Source organism: Saccopteryx leptura, chromosome 3 (assembly GCF_036850995.1).
Source record: "Saccopteryx leptura isolate mSacLep1 chromosome 3, mSacLep1_pri_phased_curated, whole genome shotgun sequence".
NCBI lineage: Eukaryota > Metazoa > Chordata > Mammalia > Chiroptera > Emballonuridae > Saccopteryx > Saccopteryx leptura.
The window spans coordinates 228736482-228761785 of record NC_089505.1 but is presented as its reverse complement, the minus strand read 5'-3'; the positions used below and the strand labels follow the sequence as shown (position 1 = coordinate 228761785).

The following is a 25304-nucleotide window of genomic DNA, read 5'->3' as shown; positions in this document are numbered from 1 at the left end:
TGATGAGCTCCATTCTGACCCATTTGAGGTGATATCTCATTGTGGTTTTAATTTGCATTTCTCTAATGATTAGTGATGTTGAGCATTTTTTCATATGCCTATTGGCCATCTGTATGTCCTCTTTGGAGAAGTGTCTATTCATTTCTTTTGCCCATTTTTTGATTGGATTGTTTGTCTTTCTGGTGTTGAGATTTACAAGTTCTTTATAAATTTTGGTTATTAACCCCTAATCAGATGCATTATCAAATATATTCTCCCATTGTGTAGTTTGTCTTTTTATTCTGTTCTTATTGTCTTTAGCTGTGCAGAAACTTTCTAGTTTGATAAAATCTCATTTGTTTATCCTGTCTTTTATTTCACTTGCCTGTGGAGACAAATCGGCAAATATATTGCTACGAGAAATGTCAGAGAGCTTACTGCCTATGTTTTCTTCTAAGATGCTTATGGTTTCACGGCTTACATTTAAGTCTTTTATCCATTTTGAGTTTATTTTTGTGAATGGTGTAAGTTGGTGGTCTAGTTTCATTTTTTTGCAGGTAGCTGTCCAATTTTCCCAAGACCATTTGTTAAAGAGACTGTCTTTACTCCAATGTATGCTCTTACCTCCTTTGTCAAATACCAATTGTCCATAAAGGTGTGGGTTTATTTCTGAGTTCTCAATTCTGTTCCATTGATCTATATGCCTGTTCTTATGCCAGTACCAGGCTGTTTTGAGTATAATGGCCTTGTAGTATAACTTGATATCCGGAAGTGTAATACCTCCCACTTTATCCTTTCTTTTCAAGATTGCTGAGGATATTCGTGTTCTTTTTTGGTTCCATATAAATTTTTGGAATATGTGTTTTATATCTTTGAAGTAAGTCATTGGTATTTTAATCGGTATTGCATTAAATTTATAGATTGCTTTGGGTAATATAGACATTTTAATGATGTTTATTCTTCCTAACCATGAGCATGGTATATGCTTCCACTTGTTTGTATATTTCTTGATTTCTTTTATCAATGTTTTATAATTTTCCAGGTATAAGTCTTTAATCTCTCTGGTTAAATTTATTCCTAGGTACTTTTTTTTTCTCGTTGCAATAGAAAAGGGGGTTGTTTTCTTCATTTCTCTTTCTGACAGTTCATTGTTAGTGTATAAAAAGGCCTCTGATTTCTGAATATTAATTTTATATCCTGCCACCTTGCTGAATTCATTTATCAGGTCTAGCAGTTTTTTGACTGAGACTTTAGAGTTTTCTATATACAATATCATATCATCTGCAAATAATGATAGTTTTACTTCTTTTTTTCCAGTTTGGATGCCTTTTATTTCTTTTCTTTTTTTTTTTTTTTTTTTGTCTGATTGCTGTGGCTAGGACTTCCAGAACTATGTTGAATAAGAGTGGTGAAAGGGGGCACCCCTGCCTTGTTCCTGATCTTAAGGGAATTGCTTTTAATTTTTGCCCATTGAGTATGATGTTGGCTGTGGGGTTTGTCAAAGATGGCCTTTATCATGTTGAGGTATGTTCCCTGTATTTCCTTTTTGCTGAGAGTTTTGATCATGAATGGGTGCTGGATTTTATCAAATGCTTTTTCTGCATCTATTGAAATTTTCATGTGGTTTTTCTCTTTCCTTTTGTTTATATGATGAATCACATTGATTTGCAAATATTGTATCAGCCTTGCCTCCCAAGAATAAATCCCACTTGATCCTGGTGCATGATTTTTTTCATATATTGCTGGATCCAGTTTGCTAATATTTTGTTGAGGATTTTAGCATCTATATTCATCAGGAATATTGGCCTATAATTTGCTTTCTTTGTGTTATCTTTCCCTGGTTTTGGAATCAGAATTATGCTTGCTTCATAAAAGGAGCTTGGAAGTCTTCCTTCCTCTTGAATTTTTTGAAATAGCTTGAGAAGAATAGGAGTTAGTTCTTCTTTGAATATTTGGTAGAATTCACTTGTGAAACCATCAGGCCCAAGACTTTTCTTTTTTGGGAGTTTTTTGATAACTGTTTCAATCTCATTTATTATAATTGGTCTGTTTAGGTTTTCTGATTCTTCCAGATTAATTTTTGGAAGATTATATGTTTCAAGGAATTTGTCCATTTCATCTAGGTTGTCTAGTTTTTTGGCGTACAGTTCTTCATAGTATTTTCTTACAGTATTTTGTATTTCTATTGTGTCAGTTGTTATTTCTCCACTCTCATTTCTAATTTTATTTATTTGAGTCCTCTTTCTTTTTTTCTTGGTGAGTCTGGTTAAAGGTTCATCGATCTTGTTTACCTTTTCAAAGAACCAGCTCCTGGTTTCATTGGTCCTCTGTATTGTTTCTTTAGCCTCTATGTCATTTATTTCTGCTCTGATCTTTATTATTTTCTTCCTTCTACTAGCTCTGGGCTTTACTTGCTGTTCTTTTTCTAGTTCTTTTAGATGCAGGGTGAATTTGTTTATTTTAGCTTTTTCTAGCTTCTTGAGGTATGTCTGTAATGCTATGAACTTCCCTCTCAGGACTGCTTTTGCTGTGTCCCATAAATTTTGAGTTGATGTATGCTCATTATTGTTCGTTTCTGAGAATTTTTGAATTTCTTCTTTGATCTCATTGTTTACCAATTTGTTATTTAATAACGTGCTATTTAGTTTCCAAGTGTTTGAGTATTTTTCAGTTTTTCTGTTGTGGTTGATTTCTAATTTCATGCCACTGTGATCAGAGAAAGTGCTCGATATGATTTCAATCTTCTTAAATTTGTTGAGACTGCTTTTGTGCCCTAACATGTGGTCTATTCTAGAGACTGTACCATGAGCACTTGAAAAGAATGTATATTCTGCTGCTTTAGGGTGAAAGGTCCTGAAGATATCTATTAATCGAGTTGATCTAGTGTGTCCTTCAAGTCTGCTGTGTCTTTGTTAATTTTCTTTCTTGAGGATCTATCTAGTAATGTTAGTGAGGTATTGAAATCCCCTACTATTATAGTATTGCTGTTGATCTCACATGTTTAAATCCATCAAAGTCTGCTTTATATATTTAGGTTCTCCTATATTAGGTGTGTCGATATTTATAATGGTTATATCTTCCTATTGGATTGCTCCCTTTATCATTATGTAGTGACCTTCTTTATCTCTTACTATAGCCTTTGTTTTAAAGTCCATTTTGTCTGATATAAGTATTGCTATCCCAGCTCTTTTTTCATTTCCATTTGTGTGAAATATTTTTTTCATTCTTTTATCTTCAGTCCATGTGCATCTTTTCTTCTAAGGTGTGTCTCTTGTAGACAGCATATGTATGGGTCCTGTTTTCTTATCCACACAGCTACCCTATGTCTTTTGATAGGATCATTTAATCCATTTACATTTAAGGTTATTATTGATATGTAATTGTTTATTGCCATTTTATTCTTTAACATTGTATTTCTCTTTTGCTATATTCTTTTTCTCTTTGACCTGTTTACAACAGGCCCCTTAGCATTTCTTGCAGCCGTGGTTTGGTTGTAGTGAATTCCTTGAGTTGTTTTTTTTTTGTCTGTAAAGCTTTTTATTTCTCCTTCAATTTTAAACAATAGCCTTGCTGGATAAAGTAGTTTTGGTTGTAGGCTCTTGTTCTGCATTACCTTGAATATTTCTTGCCATTCCCTTCTGCCCTCAAGTGTTTCTGTTGAGAAGCCGGAAGTCATCCTTACGGGGGCTTCTTTGTAGGTGATAGGTTTTTTTTTTTCTCTAGCAGCTTTTAATATTTTTTCTTTATCACTTAGCTTTGGAATTTTAATTATGATGTGTCTTGGTGTTGATTTCTTTGGGTTTCTCTTTAATGGAGTTCTCTGTGCTTCCTGAACATGTGAGATGTTTTCCTGCCTTAATTGAGGGAAGTTTTCAGCTGTGATATGTTTGAACAAAGTCTCTATTTTTTGTTTTCTCGTCTTCTTCAGGAACCCCTATGATGCAGATGTTATTTCTCTTCATGTTGTCACAGAGGTCTCTTAGAGTTTCCTCAGAGTTTTTGAGTCTCTTTTTTTTTTCTGCTCTGTTTCCGTGCCTTTATTTATCGTGTCCTCTTAACTAGCTGATTTGATTCTCAGCTTCATCCATCCTGCTTTTAATTCCTTCCATTGTGTTCTTCATTTCTGATATTGTATTTGTCATTTCTGACTGATTCTTTTTTATTATTTCAATGTCCTTTTTTTATTTCTTTTTTTAAATCTATTTATTAAATTTAATGCAGTGACATTGATAAATCAGGGTACATATGTTGAGAGACAACATCTCTAGCTTACTTTGACATTTGATTGCGCAGTATTCCCCTCCCCAAAGTTAAATTGTCTTCTGTCACCTTCTATCTAGTTTTCTTTGTGCCCCTCCCCTCCCCTCCCCCAACCCCTCACTCCTTCTTTGCCCCATCCCCCCTCCCCCCACCCCCCACCCCTATTGCCATCACATTCTTGTTCATGTCTCTGAGTCTCATTTTTATGTCCCTTCTATGTATAGATTCATATAGTTCTTAGTTTTTTTTCTGATTTACTTATTTCACTTCGTATAATGTTATCAAGGTCCATCCATGGGGGTGCATTTCTCCTTTTGGAGCCGTTCTATGGTGTTCTTGGGGTATATTTCTAAAAGTGGGATAGCTAGGTCAAAAGGCAGTTCGATTTTCAGTTTTTTGAGGAATCTCCATACTGTTTTCCACAGAGGCTGCACCAGTCTGCATTCCCACCAGCAGTGCAGGAGGGTTCCCTTTTCTCTACATCCTCGCCAGCACTTATTCTGTGTTGTTTTGTTGATGAGCGCCATTCTGGCTGGTATGAGGTGATATCTCATTGTGGTTTTAATTTGCATTTCTCTAATGATTAGTGATGTTGAGCATTTTTTCATATGCCTATTGGCCATCTGTATGTCCTCTTTGAAGAAGAGTCTATTCATTTCTTTTGCCCATTTTTGGATTGGATTTTTTGTCTTCCTGGTGTCCGAGAGCTTACTGCCTATGTTTTCTTCTAAGATGCTTATGGTTTCACGGCCTACATTTAAGTCTTTTATCCATTTTGAGTTTATTTTTGTGAGTGGTGTAAGCTGGTGATCTAGTTTCATTTTTTTGCAGGTAGCTGTCCAATTTTCCCAACACCATTTGTTAAAGAGGCTGTCTTTACTCCATTGTATTTCCTTACCTCCTTTCTCAAATATCAGTTTTCCATAGAAATGTGCGTTTATTTCTGGGTTCTCTGTCCTGTTCCATTGATCTATATGCCTGTTCTTATGCCAGTACCAGGCTGTTTTGAGTACAATGGCCTTGTAATATAACTTGATATCAGGAAGTGTGATACCTCCCACTTTATTCTTCTTTTTTAAGATTGCTGAGGCTATTCGTGTTCTTTTTTGGTTCCATATAAATTTCTGGAATATGTGGTCTATATCTTTGAAGTATGTCATTGGTATTTTAATTGGTATTGCATTGAATTTATAGATTGCTTTGGGTAATATAGACATTTTAATGATGTTTATTCTTCCTAACCATGAGCACGGTATATGCTTTCACTTGTTTGTATCTTCCTTGATTTCTTTTATCAATGCTTTGTAATTTTCCAAGTACAAGTATTTAGTCTCCTTGTTAAGTTTGCTCCTAGGTACATTTTTTTTTGGTTGTAATTATGAAGGGGATTGTTTCCTTAATTTCTCTTTCTGACTGTTCATTGTTGGTGTATAAAAATGCCTCTAATTTCTGAGTATTGATTTTATATCCTGCCACTTTGCTGAATTCATTTATCAGGTCCAGTAGTTTTTTGACTGAGACTTTAGGATTTTCTATATACAATATCATATCATCTGCAAATAATGATAGTTTTACTTCTTCTTTTCCAAATTGAATGCCTTTTATTTCTTCTTCTTGTCTGATTGCTGTGGCAAGGACTTCCAGGACTATGTTAAATAAGAGTGGTGAAAGGGGACACCCCTGCCTTGTTCCTGATCTTAAGGGGATTGCTTTTAATTTTTGCCCATTGAGTATGATGTTGGCTGTGGGTTTCTCATAGATGGATTTTTATCATTTTGAGGTATGTTCCCTGTATTCCCACTTTGCTGAGAGTTTTGATCATGAATGCGTGCTGAATTTTATCAAATGCTTTTTCTGCATCTATTGAAATTATCATATGGTTTTTCTCCTTTTTTTTTTTTTATGTGATGAATCACATTGATTGATTTACGAATATTGTACCAGCCTTGCCTCCCAAGAATAAATCCCACTTGATTATGATGTATGATTTTTTCCATATATTGTTGGATCCGGTTTGCTAATATTTTGTTGAGGATTTTAGCATCTATATTCATCAGAGATATTGGCCTATAATTTTCTTTCTTTGTGTTGTCTTTGCCTGGTTTTGGAATCAGAATTATGCTCACCTCATAAAAGGAGCTTGGAAGTCTTCCTTCCTCTTGAATTTTTTGAAATAGTTTGAGAAGGATAGGAGTTAGTTCTTCTTTGAATATTTCGTAGAATTCCATTGTGAAGCCATTGGGCCCTGGACTTTTCTTTGTTTGGAGGTTTTTGATAACTGTTTCGATCTCACTTGGTGTAATCGATCTGTTTAGGTTTTCTGATTCTTCAAGATTGATTTTTGGAAGATTGTATGTTTCAAGGAATTTGTCCATTTCATCTAGGTTGTCTAGTTTTTTGGTATACAGCTCTTCATAGTATTTTCTTACAATATTTTGTATTTCTGTTTTGTCAGTTGTTATTTCTCCTTTCTCGTTTCTAATTTTATTTATTTGAGTCCTCTCTCTCTTTTTCTTGGTGAGTCTAGTTAAAGGTTCATCAATCTTGTTCACCTTTTCAAAGAACTAGCTCCTAGTTTCATTGATCCTCTGTATTGTTTCTTTAGCCTCTATGTCATTTATTTCTGCTCTGACCTTTATTATTTCCTTCCTTCTACTACATTTGGACTTTACTTGCTGTTCTTTTTTTAGTTCTTTTAGATGCAGAGGTAAGTTGTTTATTTGAGCTTTTTCTAGCTTCTGAAAGTGTGCCTGTAGTGCTATGAACTTCCCTCTCAGTACTGCTTTCGCTGTGTCCCATAAATTTTGAGTTGTTGTATGCTCATTTTCATTCATTTCTAGGAATTTTTTTATTTCTTCTTTGATCTCATTCTTAATCTATTCATTATTTAACAACCTGCTATTTAGTTTCCATATGTTTGAGAATTTTTGAGCTTTTCTGTTGTGGTTCATTTCTAGTTTCATGCCGTTGTGATCAGAGAAAGTGTTTGATATGATTTCAGTCTTCTTAAATTTGTTGAGACTGCTTTTGTGCCCTAACATGTGGTCTATCCTAGAGAATGTACCATGAGCACTTGAAAAGAATGTATATTCTGCTGCTTTAGGGTGAAAGGTCCTGAAGATATCTACTAATCGAGTTGATCTAGTGTGTCCAATAAGTCTGATGTTTCTTTGTTAATTTTCTTTTTTGAGGATCTATCTAGTGATGTTATTGGGGTATTGAAATCCCCTACTATTATAGTATTGCTGTTGATCTCGCCCTTTAAATCCATCAAAGTCTGCTTTATATATTTGGGTGCTCCTATATTAGGTGCATAGATATTTATAATAGTTATATCTTCCTGTTGGATTACTCCCTTTATCATTATGTAGTGGCCTTCTTTATCTCTTACTATATCCTTTGTTTTAAAGTCCATTTTGTCTGATATAAGTATTGCTACCCCAGCTTTTTTTTTCATTTCCATTTGCGTGAAATGTTTTTTTCCGTCCTTTTACCTTCAATCTATGTTTATCTTTTGTTCTAAAGTGTGTCTCTTGTAGACAGCATATGTATGGGTCCTGTTTTTTTATCCACGCAGCTACCCTATGTCTTTTGATTGGATCATTTAATCTATTTACATTTAAGGTTATTATTGATATGTAGTTGTTTATTGCCATTTTCTTCTTTAAAGGTGTATTCCTTTTTTGCTATATTCTTTTCCCACTTTGATCTGTTTACAACAGGCCCCTTAACATTTCCTGTAGCATTGGTTTGGTTGTAATGAATTCCTTGAGTTGTTTTTTGTCTGGGAAGCTTTTATTTCTCCTTCGATTTTAAATGATAGCCTTGCTGGATAAAGTAGTACTGGTTGTAGGTTCTTGTTCTGCATTACTTTGAATATTTCTTGCCATTCCTTTCTGGCCTCAAGTGTTTCTGTTGAGAAGTCGGATGTCATCCTTATGGGGGCCCCTTTGTAGGTAATAACTTTTTTTTCTCTAGCAGCTTTTAATATTTTCTCTTTATCACTTAGCTTTGGTATTTGAATTATGATGTGTCTTGGTGTAGGTTTCTTTGGGTTTCTCTTTAATGGAGTCCTCTGTGCTTCTTGGACTTGTGAGAGTTTCTCTTGCCTTAATTGAGGGAAGTTTTCAGCTATGATATGATTGAACAAAGTCTCTATCCCTTGTTCTTTTTCTTCTTCTTCAGGAACCCCTATGATGCAGATGTTATTTCTCTTCATGTTGTCACAGAGCTCTCTAAGAGTTTCCTCTGACTTTTTGAGTCTCTTTTCTCTTTACTTCTCTGCTTTCATGCCTTCATTCCAGTTGTCCTACAACTCGCTGATTTGATCCTCAGCTCTATCTATCCTGTTTTTAATTCCTTCCATTGTGGTCTTTATTTCTGATATTGTATTTGTCATCTCTGACTGATTCTTTTTTATACTTGCTATTTCTTTATTTAGGTGTTCATAATGACCATCCATTGTTGTTCTAAAATCCCTAAGCATCCTTACAATCATTATTTTGAACTCCGGATCTGGAAGTTTGATTATTTCCATATCACTCTGTTCATCTCCTGAAGGTGTCTCTTGTGGTTTCATTTGGATTGCACTTCTTTGTCTTCTCATTTTCTGTTTTTGGGTGTTTTATTTGTAGGGTTGGTTGAGTCTAGGCTTGGTGTTGTCTGCCTCCAGTTTTCAGTTGTGTTATTTCTAGGTCTTCTTGGGTTGGTATCAGCTGTTATCTGTAATCCACTTTTGAATTTGGGCAGCTTTGAAGTCTTGATTTGTTTTTTTTCTTAACAGGTGATAGTCTTGTTAATGATCTCAGCAGGGGGCTTCCTTGAAACTGTATCCAGGAATGCGATGGGTGTAACCTGAGACTCTGAAGGCCTCTTTATTCAACTAATCTCACTGGGGGCAGGGTGTTTTCTCAACTTCAGTGGGGGGAGGTGTATCTCAGATCTCCATGGAGACCTGAGTTACTGCCCTCCTCCCCACTTCTTGTTTTCAGCTGTGTCTTGTTGCGCTGATTGGAGCTGGATTGATGTCCGGAGATCTCTGATCCGGAAGCAATTCAGCTCTGTTTTGTGAAAGGTCCAGTCCCTCCCCCAGCAATGGCCGCCTCCAGCATGGATGAGTCAGCCTTTTTAGGTCTCCTTCATTCGTTAGGCCCTCACAGTATGTTCCTCTCTCTTTCCTTTCCACTTGGGAGATAAGCTGGTCTTTTTAATACACCTCGCTCCCTGGTCACCAGGCAAGTGGCTGTGAGCAGTAGTTTCTGCTCTTTTCCCTTGTGTGAGATCCCCTCTGGGCTCTCAGCCTCACCCCCCCGCCCTGTTCCTGTAAGCAGGGGAGATTCAGGCACTTCCTACCAGGTTTGTTGTGGCTTCTTCTTTGTTCCTAGGTTTTTGAGAGCTGTTCTTGCAGTTCAGAGTTGGTTTTTCATGCTGATTTTTCCTAAATTGATTTGTATTCCAGTTTGGTGGTGAGAGCTGGGTGTCTGTGCGTCCGCCTACTCCGCTGCCATCTTTTTCTCCTCCAATGTTCTTTTTTATATTTGTTATCTCTTTATTTAGGTGTTCGTAATGACTGTCTATTGTTGTTCTAATATTTTTGAGCTTCCTAACAATTGTTATTTTAAACTCTGCATCTGGTAATTTGGTTATATCTGATTCATTCAGGTCCTTTTCTGGGGATTTCTCTTGATTCATTTGTGTTGCATTTCTCTGCCTTCTCATTTTGTCTGTGTAAAAGAAGGTCTTGGCCACTGGAGCCCACTGGGTGTGGCCTCTGTTTCCTAGGTATGGTGTGTCTGCAGGCCCACCACTCCCTCCGCTGTTGCTGCCTAGGGCGTTCAGGTATGGGCATTGCCAGTGCCTGCCCACTGGGGCTGTTGCTGTGGTTTCCGCCTCTCCTTCATGGGAGTGGCTGTGATCACATGCTCGGTTGTACAAGCCTTAGTGGCCTTGGCCTTCACCCTGCCCCCATGGGTGGCATTATGCTTGGCCCTGAGGGCAGTTCAAGCAACTTTGCTCAACTGTGGATCTCTGCCTGTTTTCTGGGCTTCCGCCTTGCCCTTGCAGGAGGAGCCCACTCGTGGGATGGCTGCATTCCTTGGCTCCACAGGCCAGGCAGGACTGTGTGCCCATGCTCAATAGCGGGACTCTGCCTGTTCTGGGTTTTTGGCTCCACCCCCACAGGCGGGGCAAGGCTGTGCTCCTGCACCCTTCCTCAAGGGCTGGTCTCCACCCCTTCTGGGGTTCCCGCTCTTCTCCCACAGGCTGGATTACAGGCGGCCAACAGCTGGGCTTCACCACTTTTACACGCCCCCTCCTCCCCAGCTGGGCAAGACTGAGCTCACACCTGGGCCTCAGTGGTGGCCAGCTGGCTTCCACCATTGCTGACAGAACCACGCTTCTGCATCCTGCCACCTCCCGCCCTCCAGAGAGCCCTCAGTTGTGTGAGTGGGGCGCTGCAGCTCAGACCCTAACACTCACTACTGTAGTCCCAAAAGCTCCCTCCTTCTACACAACTCTGCTCTGAGTGCAGTGGGAGAGCTTGTTTGGCTGGTGTCCTGCTTCCTTTTGCTGGTATTACTGTTTCCAGGGGAAATATTCACTTCAGATTTGGGGAGTGACTCATCCCAGGGGTTAGGGTAGCTGTCTCCCAAAATGTTTCTCCCTGTGCCTCCTAGATTACACTCTTTTCCTGCTACTTCAGTCCTCTCCTCTCTCCCCATCCTCCAAAGCCCCAGGTGAGTGGTTGTGAGAGAGGTGTTCTGCGCGGTCCCTTTAAGAAGAATCCTGGGTCTGAGAAATAAGTCTCTTTCTCACAAACAGTATCCTGTCTTGTTTTCAGCTAAATACTGTTCATACGCCTCTTCTAGACTCTGGGGTTGCATGCTGGGGCTTTGTTCCTGGGACTCAGGACCCTCCCCTCTCTGCTAAACTCACTTCCCGCCACACGAGTCTCTCCCACCTGCCATTCACCCGGGGAGCTGGGCAGCCCTCTCCGCATTTCCACTTTTTCTACCAGTCTCGGTGTTGGGCAGATAAAATATATTATGCTCACTTTGTTAAAGATGGCGCTGCCCACGTGGAAGCCATTGCCCATGCGATGTTAATGTATGTTGGGGGTGGGCTGTGGGCAGGCAGGATCCTTGTAGCCTGGGGCTTGGTTTTAGGACTAAGCCTTTCCCACCCTTTTTGATGTGGGGTGGTGCAATCCCATCATGTCTCTGATAAGTGACTTTGTATTAGAGACTTCCCTATTTTGTATATTGGATTAAAGGTTTTGATTTCTACACTATAAAATGGGGGCAGAAGGGGAGCTTGCTCTCTCAGTTCCTGAGATTAGTATTAGAAGAAAGAGCAGAGAGCAGAGAAGGGCCACGAGGAGGAGGCCAGGAGAAGCATCCAAGATGGCGGAGTGTTGAGTGAGAAGCCAGTTTGTGCAGAGAGAAGGAAGGAGATGGGGAACAGAGGTCAATAAGTCTGGTGAGCTAGAAACCTTTGATTCTAAGAAACTCGGATAAGTCAGTAGCTTCGTGAGCACTGAATGTGAGTGGATTTTGGAGCCCAGTGTGTGTTTTTACTTGCCCGCCGGGTGCAAGCTAGGATTAAAGATTATGGCCCACCAGTTTTTGGCTCTGTTGTTTCTTTACCGACTGTCCAAATCCAATGCGAACCTGCATGGGCCAGGCTTCTGTGATGGTGGCCATGGCCCCTGGCTTTACACTCAGTGTGGCTCCTTCAGTGTTCCTTGGTTGAAGAGTCCTCTTAGTTTAGTCCAAAGTTGGTTTTTCCAGATGATAGTTCTTAAAATTAGTTTGTAATCCACTTTGGTTCTGGGAGGTGGGAGTTGGTATGTTTGCCTACTCCATCGCGATCTTGTCCAAACTGTTGAGAAGTTTTTTGAAAACTGTTTCAATCTCATTTGTTGTAATATGTCTATTTAGGTTTTCTGATTCTTCCAGATTAATTTTTGAAAGATTATATGTTTCAAGGAATTTATCCATATCACCTAGGTTGTGTAATTTTGGGGCATACGGTTCTTCATAGTATTTTCTTACAATCCTTTGTATTTCTGCTGTGTCAGTTGTTGCTTCTCCACTCTCATTTCTAATTTCATTTATTTCAGTCCTGTTTTTTTCTTGGTGAGTCTGGTTAAAGGTTCATCAATCTTGTTTACCTCTTCAAATAACCAGCTCTTGGTTTCATTGATCCTTAGTATTGTTTTTTAGCCTGTATGTCATTTATTTCCTCTCTGGTCTTTTTTATTTCCTTCCTTCTATTTCCTCTGGGCTTTACTTCCTGTTGTTGTTTTTCTAGTTCTTTTAGATGCAGGGTTATATTGTTTATTTGAGCTTTTCCTTGCTTCTTAAGTTATGCCTGTAATGCTATGAACTTCCCTCTCAGGACTGCTTTGGCTATGTTCTATAAATTTTGATTGTTGTATGTTCATTTTCATTTGTTTCAAAGAAATTTTTTATTTCTTCCTTGATTTCATTGTTATCCCATTCATTATTTAATAACATGCTATTTAGTTTCCATGTGTTTTAGTGTTTTTCAGTTTTTCTATTGTAGTTGATTTCTAATTTCATGCCATTGTGATCAGAGAAGGTGCTTGATATGATTTCAATCTTCTTAAATTTATTGAGAATCATTTTGTGTCCTAACATGTGGTCCATCCTAGAGAATGTACCGTGAGCACTTGAAAATAATGTATTATCTGCTGCTTTAGGGTGAAAGGTTTTGAAGATATTTATTAAATTTAGTTGATCTAGTGTGTCCTTTAAAGCTACTGTTTCTTTGTTAATTTTCTTTCTTGAAGATCTATCCATTGATGTTAGTGGGGTATTGAAATCACCTACTATTACAGTATTACTGTTGATCTCACCCTGTATGTCCATCAAAATCTGATTTATATATATTAGATGCTCCTATATTAGGTGCATAGATATTTATAATGGTTATATCTTCCTGTTGGATTACTCCTTTTATCATTATGTAGTGACCTTCTTTATCCCTTCCTATAACCTTTGTTTTAAAGTCTATTTTGTCAGATATAAGTATTGCTACCCCAGCTTTTTTTTCATTTTCATTTGCGTGAAATATTTTTTCCATCCTTTTACTTTCAGTCCATGTGTATCTTTTGTTTTGAGGTGGGTTTTCGTAGACACCATTTGTACAGGTCCTGTTTTCTTATCCACACAGCTACCCTATGTCTTTTGATTGAAACATTTAATCCATTTACATTTAAGGTTATTATTGATATGTAGTTGTTTATTGCCATTTTATTCTTTAGATCTACATTACTCTTTTACTAGATTTTTTTCCCCTTTGTTGTGTTTACAACAGGCCGCTTAACATTTCTTGCAGCATTGGTTTGGTTGTAATGAATTCCTTGAGGTTTTCTTTGTCTGAAAAGCTTTTTATTTCTCCTTCAATTTTTTTCTTTTTTTTTTATTAATTTTAATAGGGTGACATTGATCAAGCAGGGTACATAGGTTCAGAGAAAACATCTCCAGGTTATTTTAACATTTAATTATGTTGCATACCCATCACCCAATCATATAGTCTTCTGTCACCTTCTATCTGGTTTTCTTTGTGCCCCTCACCTTCCCCCACACCCTCCCTTTCTTTCCCACCCTCCAGGTAACCACCACACTCTTGTCCATATCCCTGAGTCTCATTTTTATGTCCCTCCTATGTATGGAATCATATAGTTCTTAGTTTTTTCTTATTTACTTATTTCATTCTGTATAATGTTATCAAGGTCCATCCATGTTGTTGTAAATGATTCAATGTCATCATTTCTTATGGCTATGTAGTATTCCATACTATATATGTACCACATCTTCTTTATCCAATCATCTATTGAAGGGCTTTTTGGTCGTTTCCATGTCTTGGCCACTGTGAACAATGCTGCAATGAACATGGGGCTGCATGTGTCTTTACATACCAGTGTTTTTGAGTCTTGGGGGTATATACTCAGTAGCAGGATTGCTGGGTCATATGGTAGTTCTATTTTTAATTTTTTGAGGAACCACCATACTTTCTTCCATAATGGTTGTACTTCTTTATATTCCCACCAACAGTGGATGAGGGTTCTTTTTTCTCCACAGCTTCTCCAACACTTGTTATTACCTGTCTTGTTGATAATGGCTAATCTAATAGGTGTGAGGTTGTATCTCATTGTAGTTTTGATTTGATTTCTCTAATAGCTAATGAAGATAAGCATCTTTTCATATATCTGTTGGCCATTTGTATTTCTTTGTGGGAGAAGTGTCTGTTCATGTCCTCTTACCATTTTTTTTATTGAATTGTTTGCTTGTTTGTGGTTGAGTTTTATGAGTTTTTTGTATATTTTTTATATTAGGCCCTTATCTGTGCTTTTGTTTGGAAATGTCATCTTCCATTTAGTTGGCTGTCTGTTTGTTTTGTTGTCAGTTTCTTTTGCTGTGAAAAGCTTCTTAATCTGATGTAGTCCCATTCATTTATCTTTGCCTTCACTTCCCTTGCCTTTGGAGTCAAATTCCTAAAGTGCTCTTTGTAACCAAGGTTCATGAATTTAGTACCTATGTTTTCTTCTATGTAATTTATTATTTCAGGTCTTATATGTAGATCTTTGATCCATTTTGAATTAATTTCAGTACAAGGAGACAAACTAGTGGAGTTTCATTCTTTGCATGTGGCTTTCCAGTTCTCCCAGCACCATTTGTTGAAGAGGCTTTCTTTTCTCCACTGTGTGTTGTTGGCCCCTTTATCAAAATTATTTTACCATATACATGTTGTTTTATTTCTGGGCTTTCTATTTTGTTCCATTGCTCTGAGTGTTCATTTTCTGCCAATACCATGCTGTTTTTATTATTGTGGCTCTATAATATAATTTGAAGTCTGGTATTATAATGCCCCAAGCTTCGTTCTTTTTCCTTAGGATTGTTCTGGCTATTCGGGGTTTTTTATAGTTCCATATAAACCTGATGATTTTTTGTTCCATTTCTTTAAAAAATGACATTGGAATTTTGATGGGAATTGCATTAAATTTGTATATTGAAGCCTCATTCTAGATGAAAAATGGGCACCATTCTTGTCCATTGTGTCCAGACATTAATGTGGCTACAGTGAGACAGGTTATGCTTCCACCACAGTACTGTTATTGCAGTGGTGACAATGAGACCTGTAACATTTTGCTAGGCTCAGTGAGTAGAAACTGGATGTAATAAAGACTTTCAATTTTAGAAACAAACAAACAAAAAAATTGTATATCGCTTTGGGTAATTTAGTCATTTTGACTATATTTATTCTTCCTATCCAAGAACAAGGAATATTTTTCCATTTCATTTTATCTTTTTCGATTTCCCTTAAGAGTGTTTTGTAGTTTTCATTATATAGGTCCTTTACATTCTTTGTTATGTTTATTCCTAGGTGTTTTGTGTTTTTTGTTGCAACCATGAAGGGGATTGTTTTTTGAGCTTGTTTTCGGATGTTTCATTGTTGGCATATAGGAAGGCAATGAACTTTTGTATATTAATTTTGTATCCTGCAACCTTACTGTATTGGTTTTAATTTCTAGTAGTCTTTTTGTGAAGTCTTTGGGATTTCCGATGTATAGGATCATATTATCTGCAAAAAGTGAAACCTTTACTTATTCTTTCCCAATATAAATGCCTTTTATTTCTCTTTTCTGATTGCTCAGGCTAGAACTTTCAGCACTACGTTGAATAAGAGTGGAGATAGTAGACAACTTTGTCTTGTTTCTGATTTTAGGGGAAAAGCCCTCAGTTTTTGCCATTTAATATGATGTTAGCTGATGGTTTATCATAGATGACCTTTATTATGTTGAGATATTTTCCTTCTATACCCATTTTGTTAGGTGTTTTAAACATAAAATGATGTTGTATTTGATTGAATGCCTTTTCTGCATTTATTGATAAGATCATATGGTTTTTGTTCTTTATTTAGTTGATATGGTGTATTACGTTAACTGTTTTATGTATGTTGAACCATCCTTGTGATTCTGGGATGAATCCCACTTGATCATGATGAATTATTTTTTTTAATGTATTGTTGTATCCAATTTGCTAGATTTTGTTTTGGATTTTAGCATCTGTATTCATTAGAGATATTGGTCTGTAGTTTATTTTGTGTGTGTTATCCTTGCCAGGTTTTGGTATGAGGGTTATGTTGGCCTCATAAAATATGTTTGGCAGTATTGCTTCTTTTTCAATTTTTTTGGAAGACTGAGTAGAATAGAAACCAAGTCTTCTTTGAATGTTTGATAGAATTCACTAGTATAGCTGTCTGGCCCTGGACTTTTATTTTTGGGGAGGTTTTTAATAGTTGTTTTTATTTTTTCCCTGCTTATGGGTCTGTTTAGGCTTTCTACTTCTTCATGACTCAGTCTAGGAAGATTGTATTGTTCTAGGAATTTATTCATTTCTTCTATATTGTTAAATTTGGTGGCATATAGTTTTTCATAGTATTCTACAATAATATTTTGTATATCTATGATATCTGTGGTGATTTCTCCTCTTTCATTTTGGATTTTGTTTATATGAGTCCTTTCCATTTTTTCTTGGTGAGTCTTGCCATGGGTTTGTCAATTTTGTTGGTCTTTTCAAAGAACCAGCTCTTTGTTTTATTAATTTTTTATAGTTTTTCTGTTCTCTATTTCATTTATTTGTACTCTGATTTTTATTATTTCCTTTCTTCTGCTGGTTTTGGGTTGTCTTTGTTCTTTTTCTAGTTCCTTAAGATGTGAAGTTAAATGGTTTACTTGGACTCTCTCTTGTTTGTTCATATAGGCCTGTAGTGATATGAACTTCCCTCTTATTACTGATTTTGCTGTATCCCAGAAATTCTGATATGTTTTATTGTTATTTTCGTTTGTCTGTATCTTTTTATCTCTGTGCTTATTTCTTCTTTGACCTACTCATTTTTTAAAAGTATGTTGTTTAGTTTCCACATTTTTGTGGATTTGTTTACCTCTTTTTTACAGTTGAATTATAGTTTCAAGGCTTTATGATCAGAAAATATGCTTGGTACAATTTCAATTGTTCTGAATTTTCTGATATTATTTTTGTGGCCCAACATATGGTCACTTCTTGAGAATGTTCTAGGTACACTAGAGAAAAATGTATACTCTAGCACTTTGGAATGAAATGTCCTATAGATGTCTATCATATCCAGTTGTTCTAGTGTTTTATTTAAGGCCAATATTTCTTTATTGATTTTCTGTTTGGATGAACTATCTAGAGCCATCAGCGGTGTATTGAAGTCTCCAAGTATGATTATATTTTTGTCGATTTTTGTTTTTAGGTCAGTCAGTAACTATCTTATATATTTTGGTGCTCCCTGGTTTGGTGTATTTATATTAAGAAGTGTTTTGTTTTCTTGATTCAATTTCCCCTTTTTCATTATGAAAGGACTGTTTTTTCTCTGATTACCTTTGCTGTCTTGTAGTCAGCATTGTTAGATATGAGTATTGCTACACCTGCTTTCTTTTGGATGATATTTGCTTGGAGTATTGTTTTCTAACCTTTCACTTTGAATTTGTTTTTATCCTTGTAGCTTAGATGTGTTTCTTGTAGGCAGCATACAGTTGGATTTTCTTTTTAATTTATTCTGCTACTCTGTGTCTTTTTTTTTTTTCTTTTTGTATTTTTCTGAAGCTGGAAACGGGGAGGCAGTCAGACAGACTCCCGCATGCGCCTGACCGGGATCTACCTGGCACGCCCACCAGGGGGCGATGCTCTGCCCATCCAGGGCGTCACTCTGTCACAACCAGAGCCACACTAGCACCTGGGGCAGAGGCCAAGGAGCCATCCCCAGCGCCTGGGCCATCTTTTGCTCCAATGGAGCCTCGGCTGCGGGAGGGGAAGAGAGAGACAGAGAGGAAGGAGGGGGGGTGGAGAAGCAGATGGGCGCCTCTCCTGTGTGCCCTGGCCAGAATCAAACCCGGGACTTCCGCACGCCAGGCCAACGCTCTACCACTGAGCCAACCGGCCAGGGCCTCTGTGTCTTTTTATTGATTACTTCAATCCATTTACATTTAGTGTAATTATTGAGATTTGAGGGTTTTCTATTGCCATTTTATATATTACTTTCTGATGGTTTTGTATCTTTTTTGGTTCCTCTCTTTTATTTTTTTATCATTTGTTTTTGTTTGGTTGTAATCCATACTTCTTTTCTCGTTACTTCTTTTTTCAGCCATGTGCTTCTGTGGTGGTTTGTTTAGGGGTAGTTACCATTAAGTACTGGAAATGATACATATCATGTTCATTGTAGTACATTATCTCATGAGTGCTTCTGCACCCCATCCTCCTTTGCTACTGTTAATCTTTGTACTCTCCCCTTTTTTGTTTCTTTGTCACAGATTAATCTTGTTTTTATTGTGATCTTGATGGAGCTTTTACTTGTAGATTTGTTTTGTTTTGTTCTTTGTGTTTGGTCGGAAAACCCCCTTTAGTATTTCCTGAAGTGAGGGTTTTCTGGTGATAAATTCCCTCACCTTTTCTGTGTCTGTGAATGTTTTTATTTCTCCTTCGTATTTGAAGGATAGCTTTAATAGGCATAGTATTCTTGGCTGAAAGTTCCTCTCTTTCAGAACTTTAAATATTGGGGTCCAATCTCTTCTAGCTTGTAGAGTTTCTGCTGAGAAATTTGTTGATAATCTAAAGGGCCTTCCTTTATATGTTGTATTCTTCTTTTCCCTGGCTGCCTTGAGAATTTTTTCTTTATTGTTGGTTTGTGCCAGTTTCATTGTGATTTGCCTTGCAGTAGGTTTGTTGGGGTTAAGAAAACTGAGTGTTCTGTTTGCTTCTTGAATTTTAGGCTTTAATTCTTTCCACAGGCTTGGGAAGTTCTCATCTATTACTTGTTTGAATATGTTCTCCATTCCATTTTCTCGCTCTTCTCCTTCTGATATACCCATTATTCTTATGTTGTTCTTTCTGATGGAGTCAGACAATTTCTGTAGGGCTTTCTCACTTTTTTTAATTCGTGAGTCTCTCTCCTCTTCTCTCTGTAGTGTCTGTAGTTGCCTGTCTTCTATGTCACTAATTCTCTCCTCTATCTGGCCTGTTCTATTGGCTAAGCTTGTTACCTTGTTTTTCAGTTCATGCATTGATTTTTTTCATCTCTGTTTGATTTGTTTACATTGTTTCAATTTTCTTGGTGAAGTATTCTTTCTGTTCATTGAATTGTTTTTTGAGCTCCCTAAATTGCCTTTCTGTGCCTTCTTGTAATCCCTGAGTATTTTTAGGACTTCAGTTTTAAATTCTCTGTCATTTAACTCCAAGGTTTCTAAGCTATTGAAATTTTTTTCTATAGATTTTTCCTCATCTATGTGAGCTACATCTCTGTCTTTGTATCCATGATATTCAATTTCTTTTTCTTTAATGGCATTTAAAAGTGGTATTGTTAATAACACTAATAAGAGTTGATAAAAAAAATTTTTGAGAAAATGCAGTGAATAACTGGAAATGTATTGTGTCCAGTGGAACCAAAATACTTAGAATGGAAGGCCTGGGTTGGGGGGAGTGACAAAAAGGCAAAAAACCAAGGCAAGAACCCACAAAATATCACAAGGAAATAATTTGGATCAAGAATAAAATAATTTGTTTATAAATGACAGTCGAATAAGAGAAATACTATAAGAGAAAAGAAAAATAAGGAAAGGGAAAAAATACAGTGAAAAATGAAAATTCTATTGTATTAAGTGGCACAAAAACTATAGAATGGAGAGCCGGAGTTGAGGGAAATGCTAGAGATAAAAAGTAAAGTAAAAAGCACACAAAATGCCACAAAGAAAAAATTTGAATCCAGAATAAAATAATTTGTTTGTGGGTGAGATTCGAATGAGAGAAAAAGTGAAAGAGAAAAGAAGAAACAAAAAGAGAGAGAAAAAAAAAAGTTGAGTTTTTTGGAATGTAACACTCAGAGAAAAAAAAAAGAATGGAAAATGTAACACTTATGGGTAATAAAGTTCAAAATGAAAAAAATAAAATAAAATGGAAAGAGGATAAAATGACCAAGGTGGAAGGAAAAAAAAAGATAAATACAAGAAAAAAATGGAAAAAGTTATAAAGACTGGATTTTTCCTGGTTTTAAGAAGTTATTTTCTTCCTTTTCCTTTCTTCTCTCACTTTTTGGCCAGTGGCGCTGTACCCCAGGTTCTGACCCTGTGGTACTCTTAGGCAGAGATTTGCTGTTGTGTCGCTATGGTGATGACATAAACTAGGCCTCAGTCCCATTGGTAGGCAGGGCTTGTTAGCGTTTGCAGGCTCCGATAATTGGAGAGTCCATTTTCCCAGGGCCTCTCCCCAAATCTCTCCTTCCTGAACCAGCAGTCTGGGGACCCAGCTGTGAAGTTGCCCCAGCCACTGCCTGGAGAGCAAGAGGCTCTAAGAGCTGCCAAATCCCTCTTCTATCCGCACTCAGTGCAGGGTTCTGGGTAAGGCTTTGCCAGCAAGAGCCGCCAGCGTAATCAGGCAGGGCTGGGAGCCGATTGCCTTTCAGATATCTTTCTATGAGCCTCCAGGCATGTCTAGTATGCCTCAGCACTCCACAGGTCTGCCCTCCAGAGGCTGTCTGCAAGCTGCCTGTGCGCCCTTCCCCCCACCACTTCTTCAGTCCTCTTCCCAGGAGTGTGCTTTGTTAGCTTGTATGGCTGGCGGAGGTGCCTGTCCAGACAGGTCTGGGTGTAGGTAAGTCAGCTTTTGTGCACTTCCTGCACACTGTTGTTTGGGAAGCTGAGATTATTCAGAAATTCTGGTCACAGCCCACACAAAGTGTAACTACTGACAGTCTCTGACCCAGCCCCTCCATCCGGAAATGCAGGCACCCATGCCCAAAGTGCAAGGTGGATCCACTCACAAACTGCCCACATTTGCTGACCGGGATACCAGGAGTAAACAAGGCAACTGCTCGTTCACCTCTGCCGAAGACTTCTGCTGGCATTAGCTCCACATGGGCTGAGCTGTGGGCACACTCTCTCCTCAGCTTGAACGTCTCTGCCCTAGCCCAGCTCTTTCCATGCCCCCAGGCCTCCCTTCCTCTCAGTTCCAAGTGAAAGCAGCCCTTCCTCAGATCAGTGAGGAAAGCAGAATATTCCATTCTCCATCTTATTTTCTTCTGAGTGGATTATGTATTCAGCCACCTTTTCACCCAATCATACTTTTGTTTGATGTATGTGTATTTCAGATGCTCCTGAGATTGTTTTTCTGTCTCTAGTTGTTGAATTTGTTGAAGTTTCAGGGAGAGGTATTGGGAGCACTCCTCACAGCACCCTTTCTCTGACGTCACTCCTCTCCTTCAATTTTAAATAATAGCTTTGCTGGATAAAGAAGTCTTGGTTGTAGGTTCTTGTTCTGCATTACTTTTAATATTTCTTGCCATTCTCTTCTGGCCTCAAGTGTTTCTATTGAGAAGTCAGATGTCATCCTTATGGGGGTTCCTTTGTAGGTGATTGACTGTTTTTCTCTTGAAGCTTTTAATATTCTTTCTTTCCCTCTTAGCTTTGGTATTTTAATTATGATGTGTCTTGGTGTAGGTCTCTTTGGGTTCCACTTTAAAGGGATTCTTTATGCTTCTTGAACTTGTGTGACTTTTCCCTGCATCAATTTAGGAAAGTTTTCAGCTATGATTTCTTCAGTCAGATTCTCTATCCCTTGTTCTTTCTCTTTTCCTTCAGGAACCCATTATGTGGATGTTATTTCTCTTCATGTTGTCACAGAGCTCTCTTAGAGTTTCCTCAGACTCTTTGATCCTCTTTTCTTTTTGCTGTTCTGCTTTCATTCTTTCACTTGTCCTTTAAATCGCTGATTTGATCCTCTGCTTCATCCAGCCTGCTCTTCGCTCCTTCTAGTGTAGTCTTCAATTCTGATATTGTGTTTGTCATTTTTGTCTGATTCTTTTATATGATTTCAATGTCCTTTTAGATACCAGCTATCTCTTTGTTTAGGTGCCCACTTTGTCCATCTTGTTGCTCTAAGATCCTTGAACATCCTAACAATCATTATTCTAAACTCTGCATCTAGTATCTTGGTTTATTCCATCTCATTCAGTTCTTTTTCTGGGGATTTCTCTTGTTAATTCATTTGAATTGCACTTCTCTGTCTTCTCATTTTGTCTCTGTATAGACTAGATACCACTCTAACTATGGTTGTTAGGTCCTGAGCTGATGCTGTCCATATCTGGCCACTGAATATACCAGCCCTTGACCACCCTGGCCAGAACCTGGTGCAAACTAGTGGGGGTCACTGCTTATGACTGGCATTTAGGAACCTTCTTGGAGCTACAAGTGATCGAGAATTTGTGGCTGCCAATGCTGGGCCCCAGTGTCATTGTAAATATCAGCTGCTCTCTTAGGCTGGCTTTTATCTACTCTTGGCCAGTGTGTGTGGCCACTCTATTTGTGAAGTGAGGTCTCTGCTGGCCTCTCTCTGCCTCTACCTCCTCAGGCACTCGGGCACCAGCACAGCTCATGGGACAGCTCAGGCTGCTCCGGGGGCACTGGGGACTCCTTGCCGTGCTGGGCTCCACCCCTCACCATTGCCATGCTGACCAACTGGCTCTGCCTGCTGCAGGCACGCAGCACCTTTCTCCAGGCTTGATCCTGCCGCTGCTGCATGGGCAGCTTTGCTGGGTTCCGCCCCCCACTGCTGAGTGGGCCAAGTGTGGCCATAGCCGGGCCCTCCTGCCCTTTGGAGGGTTCTCAGCAGGTTGAGGGGGGGGTCCGTGTAGCACTGACCTTTGCACTCAGATCCTATGTCCCTGCTTCTAAGTGTCTCTCTCTACTGACTGAAGCAGAAGAGCATCTGGTGGGTGGGGTAATTGCTTCCCTTTGCTGGCTTGATTATCCCAGGAAGAATGGCCACTTTAAGTTCAGGGAGTGACCCAGTACAGGGGTCAGGGTGGCTGTCCCCCACAGTCTCTCCCTGTGACCCCAAGATTACACTCTCCTCTCACAACTTCAGTCCTATTGGCGCTCCTCGCTCCCGGAGTCCTCAGTAAGTGGATGTGAACAAGGTTTTCTGTGTGATCCCTTTAAGACAGAGCCTGGGTCTGAGAGTTCTGTCCCCCCCCTTGCAAACAGTAATCCGGCTCTTCTTTCAGCTAACTACTGTCTGTGCACCTGCTCTAGTCTCTGGGGCTTCAAGCTGGGGTTCTGATTCTAGGGCTGGGGGTCCATAACTCTCCAGGAACCTCCACCCCAACATGAGAGACTCTGGGCCGCTGCTCACTCCTGAGAGCAGGGTAGCCCTTTCCATGTCTCTGCCTTTCCTACCAGCTCAGTGTGGTTCCTTCAGTGATGCTTGGTTATATATTCCTCTTAGTTTAGTCCAAAGTTGGTTTTTCAAGATGATTGTTCCTAATTTAAGTTTGTAATCTACCTTGATTCTGGCCAGTGGGAGTTGTAACATCCACCTACTCCATTGCCATTTTACCTCTGAATTATATGTTTTGGCTTTTTTGTTTTTTTGTGGGGGTTTTTTTGTATTTTTCTGAAGCTGGAAATGGGGAGAGATGGTCAGACAGACTCCCGCATGTGCCCGACCGGGATCCACCTGGCACGCCCACCAGGGGCGATGCTCTGCCCACCAGGGGGTGATGCTCTGCCCCTCCGGGGCGTCGCTCTGCCGCGACCAGAGCCACTCTAGCACCTGGGGCAGAGGCCAAGGAGCCATCCCCAGCGCCCGGGCCATCTTTGCTCCAATGGAGCCTCGGCTGCAGGAGTGGAAGAGAGAGACAGAGAGGAAGGAGAGGGGGAGGGGTGGAGAAGCAGATGGGCGCTTCTCCTGTGTGCCCTGGCTGGGAATTGAACCCGGGACTTCTGCACGCCAGGCCGACGCTCTACCACTGAGCCAACCAGCCAGGGCCTGAATTATATGTTTTTATAGCCAACAAATATTGGGTTATAGTGGGTTAAATAAAATATATTCTTTTTTTTTTTAATAAATTTTATTAATGTTAATGGGATGACATTAATAAATCAGGGTACATATATTCAAAGAAAACATGTCCAGGTTTATCTTGTCATTAAATTATGTTGCATACCCCTCGCCCAGAGTCAGACTGTCCTCTGTCACCCTCCATCCAGTTTTCTCTGTGCCCCTCCCCCTACCCCCTAACCCTCTCCCTCCCTCCTGTGTCCTCCCTCCCCCCACCCCTGGTAACCACCACACTCTTGTCCTTGTCTCTTAGTCTCATTTTTATGTTCCACCAATGTATGGAATCATGTAGTTCTTGTTATTTTCTGATTTACTTATTTCACTCCGTATAATGTTATCAAAATCCCACCATTTTGCTGTAAATGATCTGATGTCATCATTTCTTATGGCTGAGTAGTATTCCATAGTGTATATGTGCCACATCTTCTTTATCCAGTCTTCTATTGAAGGGCTTTTTGGTTGTTTCCATGTCTTGGCCACTGTGAACAGTGCTGCAATGAACATGGGGCTACATGTTTCTTTACGTATCAATGTTTCTGAGGTTTTGGGGTATATACCCAATAGAGGGATTGCTGGGTCATAAAGTAGTTCTATTTGCAGTTTTTTGAGGAACCACCATACTTTCCTCCATAATGGTTGTACAACTTTACAGTCCCACCAACAGTGGATGAGAGTTCCCTTTTCTCCGCAGCCTCTCCAACATTTGCTATTACCCGTCTTGTTGATAATAGCTAATCTAACAGGGGTGAGGTGGTATCTCATTGTAGTTTTTATTTGCATTTCTCTAATAACTAATGAAGCTGAGCATTTTTTCATATATCTGTTGGCCATTTGTATCTCTTCCTGGGAGAAGTGTCTGTTCATGTCCTCTTCCCATTTTTTTTATTGGATTGTTTGTTTGTTTGTTGTTGAGTTTTATGAGTTCTTTGTAAATTTTGGATATTAGGCCCTTATCTGAGCTGTTGTTTGAAAATAACATTTCCCATTTAGTTGGCTGTCTGTTTATTTTGATATCAGTTTCTCTTGCTGAGCAAAAACTTTTTATTCTGATGTAGTCCCATTCATTTATCTTTGCCTTCACTTCTCTTGCCATTGGAGTCAAGTTCATAAAATGTTCTTTAAAACCCA

General features: G+C 38.8%; 1 protein-coding gene and 1 non-coding gene across 2 annotated transcripts in view; both read left to right on the top strand.

Annotated features, from left to right (window-relative positions):
* Positions 1-25304, top strand: part of DNAH6 (dynein axonemal heavy chain 6) — a 300118-nt gene that overhangs the window by 205576 nt on the left and 69238 nt on the right. The window lies entirely within an intron of this gene.
* LOC136401597 (small nucleolar RNA SNORA1) lies at positions 15278-15411 on the top strand. The gene has a single exon (XR_010750620.1). It is a non-coding gene; the product is annotated as a small nucleolar RNA SNORA1 (small nucleolar RNA).